The sequence below is a fragment of the Oncorhynchus nerka genome, linkage group LG8, assembly GCF_034236695.1.
Source record: "Oncorhynchus nerka isolate Pitt River linkage group LG8, Oner_Uvic_2.0, whole genome shotgun sequence".
Lineage (NCBI taxonomy): Eukaryota > Metazoa > Chordata > Actinopteri > Salmoniformes > Salmonidae > Oncorhynchus > Oncorhynchus nerka.
This window is the reverse complement of record NC_088403.1, coordinates 68,764,223-68,770,119: the sequence shown is the minus strand read 5'-3', so window position 1 is coordinate 68,770,119 and position 5,897 is coordinate 68,764,223.

Genomic DNA, 5,897 nt, shown 5'->3' with positions numbered 1-5,897 from the left:
ACTCTGTATTCTTGACTCTTGGTTGACAGTGTTGGGGGATGAGTAATGTAGTCTTGACTCTTGGTTGACGGTGTTGGGGGATGGGTAATGTAGTCTTGACTCTTGGTTGACAGTGTTGGGGGATGGGTAATGTAGTCTTGACTCTTGGTTCACAGTGTTGGGGGGATGGGTAATGTAGTCTTGACTCTTGGTTGACAGTGTTGGGGGATGGGTAATGTAGTCTTCACTCTGTAGTCTTGACTCTTGGTTGACAGTATTGGGGGGATGGGTAATGTAGTCTTGACACTGTAGTATTGACTCTGTAGTCTTGACTCTTGGTTGACAGTATTGGGGGGATGGGCAATGTAGTCTTGACTCTTGGTTGACAGTATTGGGGGGATGGGTAATGTAGTCTTGACTCTTGGTTGACAGTGTTGGGGGGATGGGTGTTGCCACTGTAGTCTTGCCACTGTAGTCTTGACTCTTGGTTGACAGTGTTGGGGGATGGGTAATGTAGTCTTGACTCTTGGTTGACAGTGTTGGGGGATGGGTAATGTAGTCTTGACTCTTGGTTCACAGTGTTGGGGGATGGGTAATGTAGTCTTGACTCTTGGTTGACAGTGTTGGGGGATGGGTAATGTCTTCACTCTGTAGTCTTGACTCTTGGTTGACAGTATTGGGGGGATGGGCAATGTAGTCTTGCCACTGTAGTCTTGACTCTGTAGTCTTGACTCTTGGTTGACAGTGTTGGGGGATGGGTAATGTAGTCTTGACTCTTGGTTGACAGTGTTGGGGGATGGGTAATGTAGTCTTGACTCTTGGTTGACAGTGTTGGGGAGATGGGTAATGTATTGATGCTCGAGTGCCAAATAAACACACATTTGTTTCTATTTGTCTTTGTTACATCTTTTCGATATTTCTGAGTCTTATTTTTGTTTATATTTATATAGATTTAAATGTTTTGATTATTTATTTGTGTTGTTCCAAATGTCTGATTAATAATTACAATTAGTGCAGAATGGGCGAGGGGGGGGGGGCGCTGAAGCGGGGGCTCGCCCAGGGAGCCATACAAGCTAGAACCACCACTGAGTAATAGGGTGCCATCTCAGACGCAGACGTGACCTTGTAAAACAGACAGGCCTGCTCTGACTCCTCATACCTTGTTCAAGAAGGGGACTTTTATTCTGAAAGGGGGACTTTTACTCTGTAACGGTAGAGTTCTGTATTGTAGAGATACCTGATTGTCAACTTTCTTCCCTCCATCTCAAGTCACGTTGTCGCTCTTCTCAACAGAGGAAATGTCCAGTGGACGTCTGTCAGCCTATAGATCTAAACGGACACAGCCTAGTTACTCTCCCCCTGTCCCTCCAACTAAGAGTAGAGCACTATATAGGGAATAGAGTACCATTTGGGATACCTACACTATATAGGGAATAGAGTACCATTTGGGATACCTACACTATATAGGGAATAGAGTACCATTTGGGATACCTAGTTACTCTCCCCCTGTCCCTCCAACTACAAGTAGAGCACTATATAGGGAATAGAGTACCATTTGGGATGCCTAGTTACTCTCCCCCTGTCCCTCCAACTACAAGTAGAGCACTATATAGGGAATAGAGTACCATTTGGGATACCTACACTATATAGGGAATAGAGTACCATTTGGGATACCTACACTATATAGGGAATAGAGTACCATTTGGGATACCTACACTATATAGGGAATAGAGTACCATTTGGGATACCTAGTTACTCTCCCCCTGTCCCTCCGACTACAAGTAGAGCACTATATAGGGAATAGAGTACCATTTGGGATACCTACACTATATAGGGAATAGAGTACCATTTGGGATACCTACACTATATAGGGAATAGAGTACCATTTGGGATACCTACACTATATAGGGAATAGAGTACCATTTGGGATACCTAGTTACTCTCCCCCTGTCCCTCCGACTACAAGTAGAGCACTATATAGGGAATAGAGTACCATTTGGGATACCTACACTATATAGGGAATAGAGTACCATTTGGGATACCTACACTATATAGGGAATAGAGTACCATTTGGGATACCTACACTATATAGGGAATAGAGTACCATTTGGGATACCTAGTCAGTTGCACAACTGAATGCATTCAACTGAAATGTGTCTTCTGCATTTAACCCAACCCCTCTGAATCAGAGAGGTCCTGGGGGGCTGCCTTAATCGGCGTCCACAGCATCGGCGCATGGGGAGCAGTTGTTGGGCGTTAGCTGCCGTGCTCAAGGGCAGAACGGCAGATTTGTCCACCTTGTCAGCTCTGGTATTTCGAACCACGACCTTTCAGTTACTGGCCCAACGCTCTTAACCACCAGGCTTTGGGGTGCGAGTCTGTGACGGATACCACCACTGGACAGTAAATTGACCTCTGACAGAGACAACTGTTTATTGACCTCTGACAGAGACAACTGTTTATTGACCTCTGACAGAGACAACTGTTTATTGACCTCTGACAGGTATAACATACATAATATAGGAAACAACAGAAGCCTATGTACATAGGTAACATCCTCTTCATCCTCACCACTATCATCCTCATGTCACAGTTCTTATTTTATTCACTTTTTAAACGTCAACACCTAAACCTTAAATGTCCCAGCATGCAATACATTGTACCCAGAGATATACTGTATATAAATGCATCTATTGCTTTCAATACAACCAGCTCTCTGTTTCTACCATTCTTCAGTTAGTTCAACCAGCTCTCTGTTTCTACCATTCTTCAGTTAGTTCAACCAGCTCTCTGTTTCTACCAGTCTTCAGTTAGTTCAACCAGCTCTCTGTTTCTACCATTCTTCAGTTAGTTCAACCAGCTCTCTGTTTCTACCATTCTTCAGTTAGTTCAACCAGCTCTCTGTTTCTACCAGTCTTCAGTTAGTTCAACCAGCTCTCTGTTTCTACCATTCTTCTCAACCAGTCTTCAGTTAGTTCAAGTCTTCAGCTCTCTGTTTCTACCAGTCTTCAGTTAGTTCAACCAGCTCTCTGTTTCTACCATTCTTCAGTTAGTTCAACCAGCTCTCTGTTTCTACCAGTCTTCAGTTAGTTCAACCAGCTCTCTGTTTCTACCATTCTTCAGTTAGTTCAACCAGCTCTCTGTTTCTACCATTCTTCAGTTAGTTCAACCAGCTCTCTGTTTCTACCAGTCTTCTTCAGTTTCTACCATTCTTCAGTTTCAACCAGCTCTCTGTTTCTACCATTCTTCAGTTAGTTCAACCAGCTCTCTGTTTCTACCAGTCTTTAGTTAGTTCAACCAGCTCTCTGTTTCTACCAGTCTTTAGTTAGTTCAACCAGCTCTCTACTCTGTTTCTACCAGTCTTCAGTTAGTTCAACCAGCTCTCTACTTGTTTCTACCAGTCTTTAGTTAGTTCAACCAGCTCTCTGTTTCTACCAGTCTTCAGTTAGTTCAACCAGCTCTCTACTCTGTTTCTACCAGTCTTTAGTTAGTTCAACCAGCTCTCTGTTTCTACCATTCTTCAGTTAGTTCAACCAGCTCTCTGTTTCTACCATTCTTCAGTTAGTTCAACCAGCTCTCTGTTTCTACCATTCTTCAGTTAGTTCAACCAGCTCTCTGTTTCTACCAGTCTTTCAGTTAGTTCAACCAGCTCTCTGTTTCTACCAGTCTTCAGTTAGTTCAACCAGCTCTCTGTTTCTACCATTCTTCAGTTAGTTCAACCAGCTCTCTGTTTCTACCATTCTTCAGTTAGTTCAACTAGCTCTCTGTTTCTACCATTCTTCAGTTAGTTCAACCAGCTCTCTGTTTCTACCAGTCTTTAGTTAGTTCAACCAGCTCTTCAGTTAGTTCAACCAGCTCTCTGTTTCTACCAGTCTTCAGTTAGTTCAACCAGCTCTGTTTCTACCATTCTTCAGTTAGTTCAACCAGCTCTCTGTTTCTACCATTCTTAGTTAGTTCAACCAGCTCTCTGTTTCTACCATTCTTTAGTTCAACCAGCTCTACTCTGTTTCTACCATTCTTCAGTTAGTTCAACCAGCTCTCTACCATTCTTCAGTTAGTTTCTACCATTCTTCAGTTAGTTCAACCACTGTTTCTACCATTCTTCAGTTAGTTCAACCACTCTGTTTCTACCAGTCTTTAGTTAGTTCAACCAGCTCTCTGTTTCTACCAGTCTTTAGTTAGTTCATCCAGCTTCAGTGCAGGGTCAGACACAGATATTATACACTGAGAGAATGAGAGAGAGAGAGGTGGGGGGAGAGAGAGAGAGAATGAGAGAGAGAGATAGAGAGGTGGGGAGAGAGAGAGAGAAAGAGAGAGAATGAGAGAGAGAGAGAGAGAGAGAGAGAGAGGTGGGGGGAGAGAGCGAGAGAGAGAGAGAATGAGAGAGAGAATGAGAGAGAGAGAGAGAGAGAGAGAGAGAGAGAGAGGTGGGGAGACAGAGAGAGAAAGAGAGAGAATGAGAGAGAGAGAATGAGAGAGAGAGAGAGCAGAAAAATATAGCGCTTGAGATTGCTGGTTTAGAAGAGATTAAAACCTACAGGAGGGTCTCTCTCCAGGAACAGCTCTCTGGGGTTGGAGTTGGTTCAAAACAGGAGGGTTTCTCTCTCCAGGAACAGCCTCTCTGGGTTGAGTCTTTAGTTGGTTCAAAGCTCTCTGTTTCTACAGGAGGGTCTCTCTCCAGGAACAGGGTTGAGTTAAAACCTACAGGAGGGTCTCTCCAGGAACAGGGTTGGAGTTAAAACCTACAGGAGGTCTCCAGGAACAAACCTACAGGAGGGTCTCTCTCCAGGAACAGGGTTGGAGTTAAAACCTTCTACAGGAGGGTATCTCTCCAGGAACAGGGTTGGTTTCTACCAGTCTTCAGTTAAAACCTACAGGAGGGTCTCTTCCAGGAACAGGGTTGGAGTTAAAACCTACAGGAGGGTCTCTGTTTCTCCAGGAACAGGGTTGGAGTTAAAACCTACAGGAGGGTCTCTCCAGGAACAGGGTTGGAGTTCAACCAGCTCTCTAAAAGTTAGTTCAACCAGCTCTCTGTTTCCTCAACCACAGGAGGGTATCTCCAGGAACAGGGTTGGAGTTAAAACCTTCTTCAGGAGTCTCTCTCCAGGAACAGGGTTGGAGTTACCATTCTTCAGGAGGTTTCTCTCTCCAGGAACAGGGGTTGGAGTTAAAACCTACAGGAGGGTCTCCAGGAACAGGTTGGAGTTAAACCTACAGAGGGTCTCTGTTTCTCCAGAACAGGGTTGGAGTTAAAACTGTTTCTACAGGAGGGTCTCTCTCCAGGAACAGGGTTGGAGTTAAAACCTACAGGAGGGCCCTCTCTCCAGGAACAGGGTTGGAGTTAAAACCTACAGAGTTAAAACCTACAGGAGGGTTTATGTGTTTGATTCCATTCCATTGATTCCGTTCCAGCCATTATTATGAGCCGCTCTCTGTTTCCCTCAGCAGCCCCCTGTTTCTACCAGTCTTCAGTTAGTTCAACAGCAGCAAACATTCACCACTGCAAGTGTCAACCAGCTCTCTGTTTCCCATTCTTCAGGGGATCAAGGACAGTTAGGGTTTGAAGCAGATTTCCAGTCTTCTCCGTTTCTACCATTCGAGGGGATAGTTCAACCAGCAGACTGATCAAAATCATCTACCCCTTCCTACCAGGGGATGAAGTTCAACTGATCTGTTTCCAAACATTCACCAGGGGGATGAAGCAACTGATCCCCGTCTTTAGTTAGGGGATAGCACACTGATCCCTACTCTGTTTCCCCCGAGGGGATGAAGCAGACTGATCCCCCGAGGGGATGAAGCACACTGATCCCCCCACGAGGGGATGAACCAGACTGATCCCATTCCCAACCGAGGGGGATGTTTCTACACTGATCCCCCCACGAGGGGATGAAGCAGACTGTTTCCCCTTTAGTTAGTTG